Source organism: Manacus candei, unplaced genomic scaffold (assembly GCF_025592945.1).
Source record: "Manacus candei isolate 608988 ecotype Guabito, Panama unplaced genomic scaffold, ASM2559294v1 h1tg000050l, whole genome shotgun sequence".
NCBI lineage: Eukaryota > Metazoa > Chordata > Aves > Passeriformes > Pipridae > Manacus > Manacus candei.
Window position 1 is genome coordinate 31,169,310 of NW_026138098.1, and position 19,538 is coordinate 31,188,847.

Genomic DNA, 19,538 nt, shown 5'->3' on the forward strand with positions numbered 1-19,538 from the left:
AATTATCCTCTAGTAAAAGAAAAGCTCTATTTTCAGGCAGTGCTTTCCTGCATTATACTGACAGAGTGATGGAAGCTTAGATGGAAAGCAGGTTTTCTAGTAAGCAGCTGGCTTGAAGATGTTGGGAAAGGACACAAAAAGAGAAAACAGTTTTTTACCTGTTTCATAGTGTTTTGTCATGACCTTTTCTTCTCAAGCCTTGTTTCCCTTCTTCTGTGCCAAAACTTGATTTGAATTTGAAAATTACCACATTGTTTCCTTCCTAAAATTGTTATTGGCATTCCTCGAAAACTTGCTTTCCCAGAAAAGCCACTGTGTGTAGGCTTCAAATTCAGCTTTTCGCAAGTGAGAAAAAGACATTTTCTTCAATAACCTCCACTGCCAACCTGACCACAAAACATGGGCAAAGTCAGCATTGGCCTGTTTAAATCAGGCTCCTCATTTGGCTGAATTCAGCATCACCCAAATGCATCCCTCCAGGTGTACCTGTTGTACTTACCTGAACAACCTCTGGAGCACCTCCGCTCCTCCACCACCCCTCACAAGGAGGTGACAGCAGTGACCAAGCACGAGCAACTCAAAACTGAATGTAGCATTTCAGCCCATTTTGTTGTAGCCCTTTGAGTGTGCAGAGCAAGCTCTGGGCTCCAGCAGTTGAGGATTCAGATCACATGTACCAAAAAAAACCAATCAAAGGATAGTTGCAGTGACTCATGTAATTGAGAGTCCCATTCAGATGCAGAGCGTTAAACAGGACATAGAATTAGTAATGCTGCAGAAAGAACGGAATGTAATATATTTCCAGGGTAGAAACAACTTGACATTTTGCATAGTGGACTGCTTTACAGCGTAGTGGTGCTGCTTTAAAGCCTGTGCTGTCGCTGACTCAACAGAGGGTGCATTTAATGGGAGGTTCATTCTTGCAGAATTCTGCACTCACAGGGTTGCCTGGGCCTGCTGGGAGTTGTGTGTATTTTGAATATATTTTTGAGTGTTTCTGCAGCTGATTCAAACTACGAAAAAGGAAAAGGTGAGCTGCTACAAGCACCCCAGCCAGGTGGGGTAGGAGGAACAAGAGGAGAGACCTGTGGCCTGACAGCAGGAGGCTGTGAGGAAGAATGGTCCAAAAAAGTTATTCACCTAAATGAGTATGGTACTTCTGTTTCTGGAAGAAGCTGTATCAGTTTGGGATGCTGATGTGGGTGTAGATATTCATGGCAGGAGTCTCTGCAGGTTGGTTGAAGCACCTTTTAGGTGAGTCTGTTCCTTCAGTAGCTGCAAAGATGGCCTCAGGATTTTGCCTCTCTTCACTGAGGTTGGTCTACATGAATATTTTGAGTTTTACTTTATCTATTTTTAGCCCTTTCAGAAGAGGTCTCACGCAACATTTTCTTGACATTTTAATATCATGTCTTTAAAACTCCGATCAAGACAATTTTCCTGTCTAGTTTTATGATTGCATTGATTGTAGCATAAGAAATGTCATATTGGGACAGAGCAGGATCCAAGGGTCCTTCTTTTGGCACTGACTATGGGAGAAGCTTAGGGAAGAGTATAGGAGCAGGGCATCCTGTTCCACTGGATGAAGGCGCACCTTTCCACGGATTGGTGCTTTAGAAACTTGTGGAGCCAAAGTATGCACCCAAACTCTGTGGTGAGTTGAAATCAAAGGACATGATCTCTGTGAGTTTTTCTAGTCCTTTCTTGACCTCAGTTGTGCCCCTGCCCACCCCACTATTCAATGGCAAGAAGTTCCACACTGTAATTTTGTGTCATTGATTAACCCCAGCTGCAGTGGATACCGGAGGCTCAAGTTTCCTCATCTCAGAGGCTTTCAAGATCCTCAGCTTTGCTGGTCGCTTGTGTGTGTTGAGATGGAGTGAGTGGGTAACCACGAAGACACTGAGTTTTCACATACAGCAAGAGCAGCTGAGATCCAGGTAAGAGAGCACGTGTCAGTCTATGCAAGACTGAGCCACAATTTTCGCTACCTGCGTAGTTACTGTTTGTCATTTCATTTCATGCCGTATCTAACTTGGATTAATCCTCTGTAGCAGAGATGCATCCTTCAATCTTTATCTGTGTGTCAAGGGACACACACATGGCCCTGCCTGAACAGAAAGATACTGACAAAGGGAGGAAAAATGACCATCTTTGGTCTGTCAGGCAGACAGCGAATAGTTTACTATTCTAATCATCAGAGCAAATTTCTTTGGAGCATTTAAGTCATGAATTACCACACAACTCCGAGAGGAAAACTTTGCCCTTTGATTGTTTTCCAAAGAAATGTTCTCAATTTCTTTTCTGCCAAATTCATATTACATATCATGCTAACAAATTTTCCCAAGCCTTCTTGACCTCCTCCCTTCTTCCCAGTAGTAAAAGAAATTTCACTCATTGCAGAGACATGCTGAAGATTGCTAAATTTTGCTGATTTAGGGACTGAGTGAATGAAACAAGTTTCAAAATATGTAGATAGGCACAGTGCAGAATGCGGTTGGCTCCACTAATGAGGAAAATGGAACTTGTGATGTTTCTGCTGTTTGGCAGCACGTTAGTAAATGGCCTGAGAGTTCAGTAGTAGGTGGGGTGTTGCAGGCAGTCCCTTGTGTTGAGGGCAAAAGTGTGTGTATGGCACTGGGGAGGATAATGGTTTGGGTTTGGTATATTTTTCTCCTCGTTTCTCCCAGTAAATCTGTGCCTGGTCTTGCCAAAGACAAAGTAACAGTGATGCTCACTGCATTGCTTTGAATGACATGTTTTATATTGATTGGAGTTTGGGGTGCTCAGTGTTTAGTAGGACCAGTTCCTCTATTACTGACTTCATTTGTAAACAGCTGACTGGGCGTGCCAAGCCCCTAGCCTGAGGTAGGATTTTGGATTGTTTCTCTGAATGAGCAAGATGAGAGAAAGCCGCCTCTTTCCTGTACTTCCCTGCTGTTCACAATTACAGTTGTGTGTAATTGTCACCGAGCAGTTTTGCCACTAACACCAGCTTTTCACTAGAGTTTCCTTACCAGGCGGCTGTTTAGATAAAAGAGGGATTCAGATTTTTGTGTTGGTTTTGCTCCGAGATCATTCCAGCCTTTTTTTGAAATGTCACATTTCAAGTTAACAAATGGCCGGATCACCCAGAAACCATTTCCAGTGACATACTATAAAAGCAGGACTAATACAGATCTCTGGACTGCATTTCAAAGACATACCTTTGGATTACAGGCTTGCAGATGAGACTTTAATTCTGTAGAACTCAGTGGAGAGATGTTCATTCGCTACCAAAGACTCTCGCTTTAACTTTTTTATTTTCTGCTCTAATTTTCTGAGTAATATAGATATGGGGGCTGATCTTCTATTGAAGTAGTCAAATCAATTATTCATGTGAATTCAGTTACTATGAATGCCAATATTTCTGTGAAATTATTACTGTGTAGGGCTACATGAAGGTATGTCTTTGTTATATATGTCAGCTTTCAATATTGTCTCCCAAATATAAATTACAGGGATGGTTTTTAAGCCCTTAATCTCGGTTTTACTAACTCCCTACTCAGACAAAATGCTTCTTGATCTCAGCAGGCATGTTTACCTTGGCATGACTCAGATATGACAGAGGTGTGCTTGAGCTGAAGTAGCAGGAGGAGTGTGTGATGAGCTGGGGGAGCTGGGTATGTGCTCAGGAGCCAGGAGACCCAGGCTGAGCCCCCTGCTCCTCCTACCACATGCTGAAAGGTGGATGCAGGTGCTTCCACTCTGCAGGGTACTCTCACATCCGCTGGTGGTTTTCTCTGAGTACATACAGAGCTTTAAACACAAGTCCATCAGGCTCAAGGCAAGAATTAGGATCTGTTTGCACATCCCTGCGTTATGTTCCAGATGGGTTAAACACGTATGTGTGTGATGTTATTGAGAAACAGAATGATTTAGGTGGATGCACATTATTCCTCAGCTCTGTGTCAACAATCAAAAATGAGCTTTTGGATTTATTAGTTCCCAGTCCTGCACCTATCTTAAATCATTACCATATAATAAGGACTCTATATGGTGCATTGTCAATAAAACCTAATATTGAGAAGATTACCGATCGTCTAGTGCAAATGGAGAGCACTGTAAGTGATTGAGAGAATACGTGTCAAATGTTAAAGCTATCTAATACCTTCTAAAGTAGGTTGATACTCATAAATCTAAGATAAACGACCTGTAAAACCACTTAAGAAGAAATAATACTCATTTAATCAGACTTCCAGTGGAAAGACTAGGTAGGAGAGCAATTCATAAGGAATTATGAAATCTCTTCTAATTCAGGACTTTGTTGATAGAGAATGCAAACCTACATTTGATAAGCAGTTTTAGTTACTTGAAACTACTGTTGTGGTAGCACTAAATTATGACCCCACTGAAAAAAGAAAAGATCAAAGGGCATCTCTTTTATAGTTTATTTAGCTCTCGCTCTTCCGGATTCAGCACTGTGTGTATCAGATGGAGATATAAGGGATATTTATTGGAATTACTGTTTTGCTTGATCACAGAGATGGGATGTTGGATTGGTTTGTGTTGGTGTGGCTGTCCCTGTTCACTGATAACTGTAGATTCCTTAATGCATATCCCTGGGAGGAGCAAGTCATTATTTACTGAGACAAACCTGGTAAAAATTATAGTGAAACTAACTCTGTGTTTACACGTAGTTGAGTGCTAACTTGTACAGACTTTGTTGAGATTGGCAGTATTTCCAGTGCTTCAATTCTGATGAAAATTTTGTTTCCTTTTCTACTTTTTTTGTTCCCCAGACCCATCTGAAAGGTGGCTAAATTTGAGTGGCAGAAAAGTTAGGTCGTGATTTTCACTACCATTCTTCAGTTCTTGCACAGACAAAACTCCCATTCTCTTCAATATGTTTTTAAGGCCACTTGTTAATTCCTATTCATCCTTTTGGCTTTATGGTTGCTCAGAGCTCAGCATCACTGCCAGCATTTATTAGAACTTGACACAGAGCTTTTCTTGAGGCGACTGTAATGGTATATTTAGCCATGGAGCAATCTTTCCAAAGAGCAGCGTGCTGTGACTCATGTGACTCTGCTGCTGCTCTGCTGACCCTACCAGACTTACTCATCGTTTACATAGTGGCAAACAAGATCTGGTTCTGGCTTGATGCCTTATTTCCCTTGATGCAAGAAACACGCTACTTGCACATGCATTTTACTTCAGTTCACATTTTTTAAGATAAACTGGGAATCCAGCTTCTTTTCTCTTACTGTGAAAAATAAAGGCGCTTAACTGCTTCTCTGCATGGAATTGGTGAATGAAATGCAAATGCATCTCATCCATACATAACTCATTTATACTGCAAAAATAACCAGGGGGTGGCATGGTTGTGGTTAAAACCTATTGCTGTCCCCTTCTTTCTTCTTCCTTGCCCTCACAGAGGGCAAAACATAGATGCAAGCACACCTATGCTTCCTATGCAGTGGCTGTAGTCACACTGAGTCATAGCAGTGATGTTTGAATTGGTTGGGTTTGTAATAGGTCTGCAGCCTCAGCAGCACATTTCCTTTGGTTGTGAATTTTTGAGATACTGAATTCTATCTGAAAAAAGCTTGTTGATTTACTTTCTGCTTTCTATTCAGCTGGCATAAAGCTAGAGTCATTTTACTAAAATACCAGTTAAACTGAGTATACGTTAGAGAAAGATCATTTCAGAAATCTGTCAGCCTTGGGAACATGGCTTTTCCATTTCCTTAGAATACCTAGGAGTAACTGCATTTACTACTATGAGGCAGAGCAGCTGTTGCATGTGTGTGTTGTACTTGCATTGTGTGCATTGGGGGTATTTGCTATTAGTTTAAAAATATTAAAAGTCAGATGCAACAGCTGGACTAACTTTTACCTGGTAGTTACAGGAACTTCTCTGTCTGGCTGTTGTTGACAGAGAGCAGGGGAAAATTCATATGTGATTGAGAGCTGGAGAAGCCTCTGAGAACTGGGAGCTAAAGCCTTCAATCATGTAAAATGGCTTGTGAAGGGTGAAATTGCTTGGAGCTGATCAATTTTTATTTAGATGTCAGTGCTTTTTAAAATCTATACGTTCTTTTAAACAAACTCTAAGGGACAATAGAAGGAGGGTGATGCCCAATGACTGGTTATTAGTTACTTTACGGCAGTCAGGTAACAGGTATTTTGTGGATGTCAGGTAACTAGTTAACTAGTTATTTTATGGTAGTTAATCTTGACAAGTCTGAGAGGTGCAGATGGCTCAGGGGAGCCGGAATTATTGGGATTTGATTAGGTGTCAGTTGTTTGCATTGTTGAACCATGAAGGGCAGCCTCGACAGGCTGTGCATGGGCTGTGAACACAGCACCAAGGGAGCCTTAGGAGGGCTTAACCCAGCTGAGGACCTGCCCCCTCCTCTTCCATGCATGGGAGAGACCCCTGTTCCTCGCTCATAAGCAAGAAAATCAGACGTGCACTCCTCGCTTATAATTAAATTAAAATCTTGCTAATTTGGCAGCATACCTATCGTGTTCTCTTCTAGGAAGAAATTATTCTTTCTTCTTTTATTCTTTTCTGCTTGAATCCCAAGCTATCAGTGGCTTTCAAAGAAAAAGGAGTTTTTCTTTAGAAGAAAGTCTATTCAAATTTTTCATGATGTATATCAAGAAGGGACCTTTCCTCTTTCAACTAACAAAAAAAAGGGGGAGTTTGATCTTCCTCGAAATCATTTAAGAACCTTGTACATTTCTTTCCAGAACTAAAACTTTCTTACAAAGCTTCGGATATTCAGCAGGATAATGCCTATTACATAACTGAAGCTCATTACAATACCTTGGGGCTAATAAATGGCCTCCCGTTTCTATAGAAAATGTAACAAATCATAATAGTACTTATTGGGACTACGCCAGGCACAGATGACAAAGCTGCTTTTGAAAGTGAGTTGTGGCCAGAAATACTCTTGGACCAAAACCGTTCTCTTGACTGTCAGGGGGACATTTACTCCCTTTAATTTTCAGCCTAGATTTTATGTTGATCCTGCACACTGAATAAAATCAAGTCAGACAGAGCTGCTACTGCAGCTGTTACAGCTGTAAATGTGAAGAAGGCCATTTAAGATGACTCTGTTTCCTGAATATGTTATTTGGAAAGTATGCAGATTGTATTAAAAATAGCTTGATATGTCCTTATTGTTTGGCTTTTTTTTTTTAAGGAAAGAAAAGATACTGCATTATCGAGTAGTTTATTAACATTTCTGATCACAGCTCTTATATTTAGAAAATAATTGTTCTGTTGTGTGCTGTAAAGCTGCCTGTAAACAACTGGCAAAGGAGTACACTGCTTTGTATTCTCTGTGAAGGAAAAATCAAATTCAATTGATTAATCAAAGGGGACATTCTTTGATGGAAGGGAACCTTTTCAAACTTTATTAAAAATATTGAATAAACCATGAGCGATCAAAGTTCATAATCTGAACTCCTGCTCCTACTTGGATACAGTAAACCTTCAAAATAACTCATGAAGCAGGAGGTGAGATGTCTAATAAAAAGAAATGCTCAGAGCAGCATATTCCCAAACCTATATCTTGATCTGGATCTTGGCTACACCATTGCAGTCCCACTGATTTTACTGGAGTCACCCTGTGTTTCCATTGGAGAGACTGGTAATAAGAATTGAGCCTTTTTTCAGTGACTAATTCAGAAGCATCTTTGCACTCCCTGTCTTTTTGTGGAGGGTTTTTCCCATATTCTGAAAGAAGAAATGAGATTGCGGTCAGCAAAGCTGCACAGTGATTAAAGATAATCTAGGTATGACCTGCAGGCTGAATGACTGTCCCCTCTGTTCCAGGAGGAAAGCAATCATGTGGCCAAATGCAGGACGGCTGGTGGGAATGAAGATGAGTGAAATGGAAATTCCCAGAGCTGCAGGGAAAGCAGGAGTCAAACAGGTGGGATGGCATGTCTCTGTCTTGCAATCAGCACTGAAATCATGGGCCCTGTGTGAAATACTACCTGTAAAGCCATTGTGCTGTTCAAAAGGTCAAGTGGATTTTAGCAAATAAAATGCTCATATTGAGCAGCAGGAAAAAATTATTGTAATGCTTCCAGGGATTTTGATGTGAAGAGAAAATAATTGCGAGAAAAAATAATCGAAGGTATACAGGCAAAGAGTGAATGAGAGGAAGCAAACACACTGATTGATCAGAGCACAGTAACCTGATGTTAGTTTGGTCACAAGTCTACAAAGCTTGGAACAAGAAATATTGAGACAGCATAGAGCAGAGAAGGGCGTCCTCTGGGGCTGCAGGGGCTTGAGTGTACAGACATGAGTGACACCCTGGGTGAGCAGCTGGCTCAGGTGGCTGTCCAGGACAGCAACGACATGGAATGTGAGGCTTGGATGGGGATCCTCGGCAGTCTGTGTTCCTTGTAGTCCCTTCCTGTATTGTTCTCTCCAGTCCGTATTCCAAGCAGAGATGGAAGGATGGAGCTGATCTCTGTGCCTCAGTCAGCACACTGGCTGGACCTTGGAGGGGGATTTTCTCAGCTGCACCAGACAAGGAGGTGAGGGTGGGAATGGTGCCTGAGGTACCCTCTAGCTGGAAGGTGGGATGGAGAGCTGATGGATGGGGGGGATGAGATCTGATGGTGCCTAGCAGAGCCTGACAAAAACCTTTGCTCTGAAAGGAGCAATTTGTAGCTTTTTTAGAGTAGCACCCCTGGCATAATGGAGAGGAAAAAACCCAACCCAACCCAACAGAAAAAAACCCAGATCAAATTAAAACTTCATTCTGAGAGCTTTTGGGCCAACACTCTTGCCAACAAGCGTTGGGGGTCTGTCAGCAAAGCCTCTGTCCCTGGTGGATTCCTGCTTTGCTCTGGAAATGAAGACTGTGCTTAGGAGCAGAGGGATTTGCAGTGAAGACCCTTTGACAGTCCCCAGCCAGGGTAAATACAAAAACTCTAAAACTCTGATTAGTTGTTTGGGTCAAAAGAGGTCATACTCTATAAAAAGCTGCCTTCCTACATGTCATCCCATCCTGTGCAGTACTGCAGTTGAAAGAGCTTATCCTAAATACTCCATTCTGATATAGGAGCACATTAAAAAGAAAAAAAAGACACTTTATTAAAAAAAGAAGCCCTTTCACAGACTGACAGATGAATGTAGTGATAGATTAAAATAAATTTTAAAACCTGAACATTATCCTCTAAGGGGAAAAGGCTCCTAAATACATATGCAAAACAAAAATGGTAGAGCACGATCTCTGACAGTGCATTGCACAGAATCATTTATTAGGTGTCTGTAAGTGATCATTTACATGAAACTTGTATTTAATCTAGTATTCAACCATTCCCTTTTATCTTCTGGCTCCATGTGTTTGTGGGAGACAGTGGTCTCTCAAGCTGCTTTTTTCTCCACTGGAGTTTATGTGCAGGGGACATAGGGCAGAGAGAGGAATTTGAATAGCCCCATTTCAAGCTCACATCTCTATCTCTGATTCTCGCTGATTCCAAAAGAGGAAAATAACCACCTCTGCTTTGGAGTTGAGCAAATTCTTTCAAAACCCAATAAACCCTCAGTTGTCCTGTTGGCAGTACAGCCCTTTTGGACAAAGCACAGGGGAGCAGTCTGTGAGCTGCAGTGGGGTCAGGGGTGCACAGAAATATGAGCTTCATTTCGCTGTGTGGATAGGCTCTTTCTGGGATGGTGGCAATGGCATGTGGGCTCATTGCAGCAATTATTCACTTGTGCTGCTATTGCCAAAGCACCCAAGCAAGGTATTTCAAAACTAGCTCCATGTATCAGCCACACAGTGATGTGTGGCCATCACTGACATAGTTGCACTCTGAACTCAGCTTAATATCCTGGATTTCTACTGAACACTGTTACACACCTGGGATAACATCTAAAGCCATCTCCTTGACCTGCCCCTGGGATTATCTTGCTCAAGGAGGTTGGCATGATATGAAATCGTTTCCCCTCTCACAAGAACATGGCCCACTGCTTCTCTAGGCTGTGTTGACACCTCTTGACAAATGTGGGTTGATGGCACAAGTATAATATTCACTTTGGAGATGTCCAAAAATCTGAGTGCTTTTTTCCCCATGTATCCCCCTTGTGGTGTGTTCCCAGCTGCCCTGCTCATCCACACTGCTGCTTTCAGTGAGTGACAAAGGCATTTCAAACTGGAAGGAGGAATTTAAATACAGTCAGGAACAACAGATAGAATGACCTCAAACAATCCCACATAAAGTCCTTTGTTATTTTCAAAGCACCTTCCCAGCTTGACACCTTTTCTTTTTTATATCCAATATAAAATTCAAAATGTTTTATTCCAGTGCAGTACCTGAATATAAAATATAAATACATCAAACCTCAAACTACCTTTTTTTGTGCTACTGCTTTGAAAAAAGGACCTGAAGTAAACTCAGTGTAAAGATGCAGAAACTAACCAAGGAAATTCCATTTCTCAAACTTTTGTTCTCTATTGTCTCATGCATGTTTAGAACAACCTTTCTGAAGCAAGTGTGCTGACAGCAGTGAGGAGCAGCCTGGATGCGGATGGCTCTGTGGGCAGCAGCTCAGGAGTGCTTGGGGATGAGCACACTGAGATGCCTCAGGTATCCGTTGCATGGCTCAGCACAAGTCAGCCTTGCTGATCAGGAGCAGGGGAGAGAGCTGGAGTGAGGAAACGCAGTCCTGTCTCCCAGAAGAGCATCTAGGTTTGCACAGTGAGGGCCAATACAATGGTGCAGGAGCTGGCAACCCCTTCTGTTTCCTGACACCCTTTCTCTGGGATGCAGAAGGTCAGTAGAAATGGTCTGTTGTGGTACTGTAGCCAAGAGGTTGATATCTGGTTTCTGCTTTCTCTTCTGCTAATTGCTGTTATTAAATGGCTTTGAAACTAGCTCAGGGTAACTGAGTGCAGGTTTGGGGCCTGTGTGTGCTCAGAAATTGGAGTGAATCAGTTCAGGGATGTTTGGAATAGGCATAGCTGGCAGCAGGCAGCAAAGCAAATGGCTGAGTGAATTTGCATCTTGTTTAATACATCAAAAAAAGTTTTAAGCTGTGACTCGTAGAAGTCAAGCCAGGAACAATAAGCTTGTCTGGAGAATTTTGGTATTAGAAACTAAAGGATACGGAACTGTGTCCAAGGTAAATATTGACATGACTCAAGATGAACTAGTAAAACATTTAATGAAGCTGAAAATAAGGCACCTGGGATAGATGTTTATTGTTAAAAAATGAAACATTCGAGCAAAAGTAGCATAGTGATGATGGAGGTTATTCATAGGGAAGCCAAGTTGGGGAAACAGCATCATCTGAAAGAAACTGACTTAAGCTATTTGTGAAACATGGAAGAAAATCAGAATTATAACAGGGCTAAAAATGGACATGAATAGCAAACAGTTATTATGGATATTCAGAGTGGATTTTGGAGACTGAATCATACCAAGGGACAAATTACTCAGGTGTCCAGAATAACTCTATTGATTTTGACAGATTTTTTGGTATTTACCTTTGTGTAATTGAGAGTTTACTCGCTTACGCCATATGAGGATTGAATATTAAGAAACTTGAAGATAAAAAAAAAAGACTTTCATTCCCCTATCATTCTCCTGATGATAGAATAAGTCACGTCAACTTCACAAGGCATTTCAGGAACCCCTTAGGGAGCTTTTCCCTTTCATGCAGCAGAAAAAAACCCCAACCCTTGGAATGCTGTGAAAACAATCAGAAAGGTTCCGTTAAATGGGGAATGGGAATAAATTGTGCTGCTGTATTAGAAGTCTTAGATGTAAGTTTATGGTGTTATTAGGATGCTCTGTTATAAAATCCCTTGAGCCAGGCCGTGGTGAGCCAACATTCCCTTCACATGTTCACCAGTGGTGGAGATACTGGGGAAAAGATGCCAAAAGTTGAAATTGTCTGTGTAGGTGTGCTTTATAAGCCAGCCTTTTTCTACCTCAGAAATGTAGCACTAATGCATAAGGATTGATTATGTACAAAAGGTACTCTTGATCTATTCCCCTGTACCATGCCTATAGTTGCAGTGGCATTGCTATGTTATATATATATATATACCAAAAAATCTCAATTCAAAACTATCTGGTGATTATGCACATGCAACTGCAGTCCCCCAGATGGCTTCACAGTACAGTACAAGGGCACACATTTTTCCAGCCCCAAGGCATGGGATAATCCACAGGGCTGACCATGTGGCAGAAGGAGTAGAGGCAGGGTCAGAGGAGAAGCAGAGAGGGATGCCTGGGGAAGACAGCAACTAGGAGAGCCTGCCATGCTGAGGCAGTGCATGTGTCCTTGCTCCTTGGCTGCTTCTGATGGTTCAGTAAAACTGTAATTGTAGTGTTTGGCTCTGCTCCATCTCTCAAAACCTTTATCCTGGGAAGAAGTGAGTGCAACATTCTCTCTTTGTCCTCCAAGCAGTCTTTTGGAAAGCTGGGGTCTAAAATAATTGAAAACTTGAGGCATAACCATCAGCTTCTTGGACTAGATTTAGAAAATCCACAGTCAACTTCCTTCATCTCCTGTTCACTGAGATTTCCTTTGACCAGCCTTCTTGTTAGGGCCATGACCAAAAAGTAGTTGATGGTAGATTTTATTACTAACATAAACAAATAGCAGGTTATTTTGTTATTGTCCCGAGCTTCAAACCTGGAGCTGGTCTTTGCGGGAGTAAGTTCTACCAGTACTGACATGCAATTGGAACACAAAGGGGATGTTGATAATATAAAACATGTGTTGCTTATGCAGATCACTGAGCGTCACTTCAGTGCTCTCTGCAAAGCACCTCGGCCTGTTGATCACCAGCAGCCTCAGCCAAAACAACGCAAGAGCTGTGCATTCTTTGAGACACTGCACAGTAGCACAGTGGCATTCCAAAGGGTGCCCTTCCCAGTGCCGCTCATCCCGGAGAAGGAGGTTGACATAAGCAACAGATATGTGGGATCACTGCTGGCGTTGCTCTCCGAAATTCAGTGCAGCAAAGGTCTTCTCTGGGCAGAGCAAGGAGGATTTAGTGAATGTAAAAACACATCAAGAGCAAACAAGGGATTTTTAGTGTCATTTTCCCTCACACCATTTTATTGGTTTCATGCTCGTAAAAACATTAGCTAATTAATTCACTATCAGAAAGGCAAAGCTGCTAACCGAAAGATGTATGCAAAACCAGATACATGTAGTGCCTTTGATAGTGGTAGGGTGAGATTTTTCTTTTTCCTTCTTCCTTACTTTTAAACCCCAGCCAATATAACTCTTTTCTGTCATCATAACATTTGGCACTATTCCCATGTGTACAGATTGCAACATCTGCAAGTTTTAAAAATTAATATAAAGTTCCATAATTGTATAAGCCTGGCTCATTTTAGTGTCCTAAACGAGCGGCTTTGATGCAAAGTGAGACTCAGTCAGCAGATGAAGAGCTCTGCTTGTACCAAGCAAGCTGCTCTAATGGGGCAGGTATGTCCATGTAGTTGGTGCTCATGTGGATGATGATCACATTGTAGGATCATACTGTGGAGGAACACAGCGTGGATTTAGGTTGCTGTCACACAGAAATTTAGTAGGTTACTAGTATGTGCAATCATGGGTGCTAAACTGCAAAGCAATTGCATTTATTAGAGCTTATTTCTGTCACCTGCAGTCCATGGAGATCCAGCGTGAAGGTATTCATAGTAGAGGGTGAAGTGTTGTCTTCTGCACTGCTAAGATTTTGTCATCATTATGTAATGATCACAAGGTGATGCACAAGCAAGGGAAGGCTTTAGGAGGCACAGAAAGTCATGCAGGAGGTGAGGGAGCAGGCTGGGAGCGTCCTGGCTCTGCTCATTAGCCCGAGTCAAGGCACTGAGCAGTGTTGTACCGATGGCAGAGGAGCTTGCCTAACATGAAGGAAGAGAAACCTCATTATCCTCCTGTTCACAAGTTACCGTTTGTTATCTGTGCTGCTTTTGGCCACGTGGATGTAGTGTGGAAAACTGAAAGTTAAACATTTAAAACCTCTTTTAATTGTGTCTAAAATATGATGGCCACGTTGTGGGTGAGAGTTTGCCACAAGAGAGGGATTCCTGGAGCTGCCTGTGTGTTTGTGGCTGTGGGTAGTTAGCATCCTACCCCGGGCAGATGGCTCTTACCATGACACATGCTCGGGCTGCAGTGTGAGGCTCAGCTTCCCAAAAGCAGCTGCCCTGAGTCTGCAACTCTAGTACCAGTTTTGGTTCTGTAGTCCATGTACTTTCCTCCAGGGTCTTTCTGTGAAGAGGGGGCATAGTGTCAACGTGGCTGATGTTACAGTCCCGATACTTCAAAAGCTAAATCCAACGAGAGCAAAATTCATGGGCCATGTGGGAGACAGCACGAATAATTGCTGCTGGTGTGTTCCAAGGAGCAAGTCACCCATGGCTTGGCTTCTTTTTTTCCTTTAATTCCTGTATTTCTAGGCATGGTGTGTGAGGTTTTATTTTGTCCATTTTAAAACAACATTGTATGTGGATAAGTACTTGACTTTGCATGTATCTTATTGAAAGCCATAAAATGAATTAGTCATTACATACTCAGATATGTTGGAAGCATGGGTCAGTATTTCCAGGTTTATTGAAATAATGGTCCCTTGTTTGTTTTTCTAGTGGTGGGCAAAGTAGAAACAGAGCTGTGAACAATAACATAAACCTTACTGTTACCAAGCACTTGGCAAGCAGTTTTAGGAATGCTTTACTTTTCCTATGTGTATATAAAACCTCAGAGAACTCTCTGACTGTGGCATATTTCAGCATAAAGGAAGCAGAAATAAAATCCAGGCCCTATAATTCACATGTTCAGTAATGGAGGACTGAAGCAGGAAGAGACAGGTGCTTTTCTGAAGAGAATGAAAGATCTGAGGAGCTGATTCATGGTGAAGTAATATGCTTTTAGCTGAGAAGGTTTATTGTAGCTGAACCTCATGCCATCCCTCGAGCCGATATCTTAGATGAATCAGCAACTTGCGAGCTTTATCTCAGCTGTACCAGTGGAGTTTATAATATTGTTCTGTCAGTGCTATTTATACATCATCACATGGCTGACTACTCCAGGCTGTGCTTTTTTTTTACACAGCCTTGGATGATGTCACTGTGAAGTAGGCAGTGGTACTGAACAAAGGCTTTCTTCAGAGCAACAACAATTAAAGCTGATGGCAGAGTACAACACCAGATCCATGGAAATACAGAAATAAGCTCCCCTGTTTTAAGGTAGCTCTAGACAGGGCTTTCAGTGCTTCAGTAGCTGGTCCCCCTGGGGAATGGCTTCAAGTGATGTCCTACAGCTGTCAGTGCCCACCTGGCCTTGGAAATGTATAGGTAGCAGTGTGCTCTGAAGCCTGGGACTGCTCTGCACAGAGGAGTCGCTAACTGAGTAATTATTCAGGGGGGAAAAAAAGGAAGCAAGGAAGCTCCTCCAAGAAGGAAGATTTTTCTGATGTGGACCCATTCTGCATCTTCTCCTCAGTCATCCACTAACAGAGAAACAGGGTTTCTCTTTTCTTCTGCCTGAATATGTTCATCCACCTTAAATGTTTTTGCTGCAGGGGGAGGCTTTGAGGACTCTGTACGAGCCTGACCAGCCTGGAAGCCTTCAGTCTTGCCCTGTGTGTCTTCCCAAAGCCAGGGGACTGATGCCCATTGCATTATGAAGCAGTGAAACAACCTACAAATGATTTGCAAAGGAAGAATTCAGCATCCTCAGTTGATTGCCCTTTCATTTGCGATGTTCCAGTGAGCCTGAAATTGTTCACTCCATCCCACTGCATCACATGCATTTCCAGCTGTTTATCATCATTCCATAAGGGCAGCAACATGTCAGCATCAACAGCTATGTTCTTCCTATCTGCTGCTTGTACTGGAGCTCTTGGAGTTCTAACCACCTGTGCTGGTTTAAAAGTTAACCAGCAGGGGAATGAACTCAACTCAAAGGAGAGATTATAAGTCAGAATAACATTTATTAAAATAATACAGTAAGTACAATAATACAAACAAACAATTGGTCTCAACCCACAAAAACCCAAATGTATAACCCAGTACCCTGGGGCCTGAACAAAGTGGTGTTCCTTGGGCCCTGTTTGAGTCCAAAGTAAAGGGAGAGGGGAAGAACCTGCTGGTGGGAGAGCTGCTGCAGTCTGGCCAGAACTGGTGATCGCAGTCCAGTGATGGTCTAGGTCTGGTTGAGAGCGATGAGATGCAGCCGTCCTCTGGATCCCACGAGTGGGTTGAAAAATGTTCCAAAACTCCAAGATTATATATCCTCCAGTTCAGGCAGGAATGCTTGGTACTCCCCTCAGGGCGGGGAGTTCCACAAAGGGTGTGAGGACAGAAACATCCTCCTATCTCACAGGCCTCTTAACACCTAGTTTATAGCCTGAGGAGTCAGGCTCTATGGGCAGAGGGTGCGAATAGTCTATTGACAACAATAGTCTAGTTTCTGGGAAATGACATGGAAGGCTATAGAATACAGTTTTGGGTTACACCCACCATGATGAACTGATCTCAGCTGTCCTAACTAGGACATTATCCACCCCTTATTCTATGCCATCCATGTCATGCCCAAATTAACCCCCTTTAAAAAACTATATCCCTCTATATCCCTCTAAAACTATATACATCTATCTGTCTATATATACAATGAAACATTACAGACCATTCTCACTCAAAATTAGGTCCCCTTGTGGTACACAACGTGTCTCCCCATCTTTTTGCATTATCCACCAGGTGGAACCAGGTCCTTGAGCAAAAACAATTCCTCGGATGGGTTTACCTTTGCTTGAGGTGGGACTAATCCAAACAGTCTTCCCTAACATTCCTCTCATATGTACCACGGGGACTTTATCTCCATCTACAGTATGCAAAAGTTCTGATTGGGCAGGGCCAGCTCGATTGATGGAACCTCGGGTGTTGACCAACCAGGTGGCCTTTGCTAAATGCAGCTCCCAGTGTTTGAGAGTCTCCCCACACAGTGCCTTCAGGGTGGTTTTCAGCAGTCCGTTGCACCGCTCAACTTTTCCAGCAGCTGGTGCATGGTAGGGGATATGATACACCCACTCAATGCCGTGCTCTTTGGCCCAGGTGTCTACGAGGCCATTCTTGAAATGGGTCCCATTATCAGACTCAATTCTCTCCGGGGTGCCGTGTCGCCACAGGACTTGTTTTTCAAGGCCCAGGATGGTATTCCGGGCAGTGGCATGAGGCACGGGGTATGTCTCCAACCATCCAGTGCTTCCTTCTACCATGGTCAGTACGTAGTGCTTGCCTTGGCGGGTTTTGGGGAGCGTGATGTAGTCAACTTGCCAGGCTTCCCCATACCTGTACTTCGACCACCGTCCACCATACCATAGAGGCTTCACCCGCTTGGCCTGCTTGATGGCAGCACATGTCTCACAGTCATGGATGACCTGTGAGACAATGTCCTTGGTTAAGTCCACCCCTCGGTCACGAGCCCATCTGTATGTTGCATCTCTCCCCTGGTGACCGGAGGCGTCATGGGCCCATCGAGCCAGAAATAATTCTCCTTTGTGCTGCCAATCCAGATCTACCTGAGAGACTTTAATCCTGGCAGCTTGGTCTGCCTGCTCGTTGTTACGATGCTCCTCATTAGCCCGTTTCTTGCCTACATGAGCGTCTACGTGACGGACCTTCACACTCAGCTTCTCTACCCGGCCAGCGATGTCCTGCCACATCTCCGCCACCCAGATAGGTTTCCCTTGGCGCTGCCAGTTGGCCTTTTTCCATCGCTCCAGCCATCCCCACAGAGCATTGGCCACCATCCATGAGTCAGTGTAGAGATAGAGTCTTGGCCACTTCTCTCGTTCAGCTATATCCAAAGCCAACTGAACGGCTTTAAGCTCTGCAAACTGACTTGACCCACCTTGTCCTTCGGTCGCTTCTGCAACTCGCCGTGTGGGACTCCATACAGCTGCCTTCCATTTTCGGTTTGTCCCTACAATGCGGCAGGAGCCATCCGTGAAGAGCACATATCGCCTTTCATCTGCGGGTAGCTTGACATATGGTGGGGCCTCCTCAGCCCGTGTCACCTTCTCCTCCTCTTCTTCAGAGGATAGTCCGAAACTCTCACCTTCGGGCCAATTGGTGATAATTTCCAGAATCCCAGGGCGATTAGGATTCCCTATCCGGGTTCGCTGCGTGATCAGAGCGATCCACTTACTCCATGTGGCATCGGTGGCATGATGTGTGGAAGGAACTCTTTCCTTGAACATCCAGCCCAGCACTGGTAGTCGGGGTGCCAGGAGGAGCTGCGCTTCGGTGCCGATCACTTCTGAGGCAGCTCGAACTCCTTCATAGGCAGCCAGGATCTCTTTCTCAGTTGGTGTATAGCTGGCTTCAGATCCTTTGTATCCCCGACTCCAGAATCCCAGCGGTCGTCCTCGGGTCTCCCCAGGCACTTTCTGCCAGAGGCTCCAAGAAGGGCCATTCTCCCCGGCTGCGGTGTAGAGCACGTTCTTCACGTCCTGTCCTGTCCTTACTGGCCCAAGGGCTACCGCATGGGCAATCTCCTGTTTAATTTGTTCAAAGGCTTGTTGTTGTTCGGGGCCCCACTGGAAATCATTTTTCTTCCGTGTCACAAGGTAGAGAGGGCTTACAATCTGACTATACTCGGGGATATGCATCCTCCAAAAGCCCACAGCGCCTAGGAAAGCCTGTGTTTCCTTCTTGCTGGTTGGTGGGGACATGGCTGCTATTTTGTTAATCACCTCCATTGGAATTAGGCGGCGTCCATCTTGCCACTTCACTCCTAGGAACTGAATTTCCTGAGCAGGTCCCTTGACCTTACTCTGTTTAATGGCAAAACCAGCTCTTAGGAGAATCTGGATTATCTTCTCTCCTTTCTCAAAGACTTCCCCCGCTGTGTTCCCCCATACAATGATGTCATCAATGTACTGTAGGTGCTCTGGAGCCTCACCCTTTTCCAGTGCAGTCTGGATCAGTCCATGGCAAATGCTGGGACTGTGTTTCCACCCCTGAGGCAGTCGATTCCAGGTGTACTGCACACCTCTCCAAGTGAAAGCAAATTGTGGTCTGCACTCCGCTGCCAAAGGAATGGAGAAAAAGGCATTGGTTATGTCAATGGTGGCATACCACTTGGCTTCCTTGGACTCCAGCTCATACTGGAGCTCCAGCATGTCCGGCACAGCAGCACTCAGGGGTGGTGTGACTTCATTGAGTCCACAGTAATCCACCGTCAGCCTCCACTCTTCGCTGGACTTACGCACTGGCCATATAGGGCTATTAAAGGGTGAGCGAGTCTTGCTGACCACCCCCTGGGTCTCCAGGTCACGGATCATCTTATGTATAGGGGTCACAGAGTCCCGGTCGGTGCGGTATTGCCGACGGTGCACTGTTGCTGTGGCTATCGGTACCAATTGTTCTTCAACCTTCAGCAGTCCCACAGCAGAGAGGTCCTCTGAGAGACCAGGCAAGGTGTTCAACTGTCTAATTTCCTCCGTCTCCACAGCAGCTATGCCAAAAGCCCAACGAAGTCCTTTTGGGTCTTT

General features: G+C 43.8%; 1 long non-coding RNA gene across 1 annotated transcript in view; it reads left to right on the forward strand.

Annotated features, from left to right (window-relative positions):
• The first annotated feature begins 1,558 nt into the window (after window positions 1-1,558).
• LOC127477138 (uncharacterized) overlaps window positions 1,559-19,538 on the forward strand; it is a 30,148-nt gene continuing 12,168 nt past the window's right edge. Inside the window, exons 1-2 of the long non-coding RNA XR_007906868.1 lie at window positions 1,559-1,940; window positions 7,829-7,928. This is a non-coding gene — a long non-coding RNA (uncharacterized LOC127477138). The remainder of the gene's footprint in view (window positions 1,941-7,828; window positions 7,929-19,538) is intronic.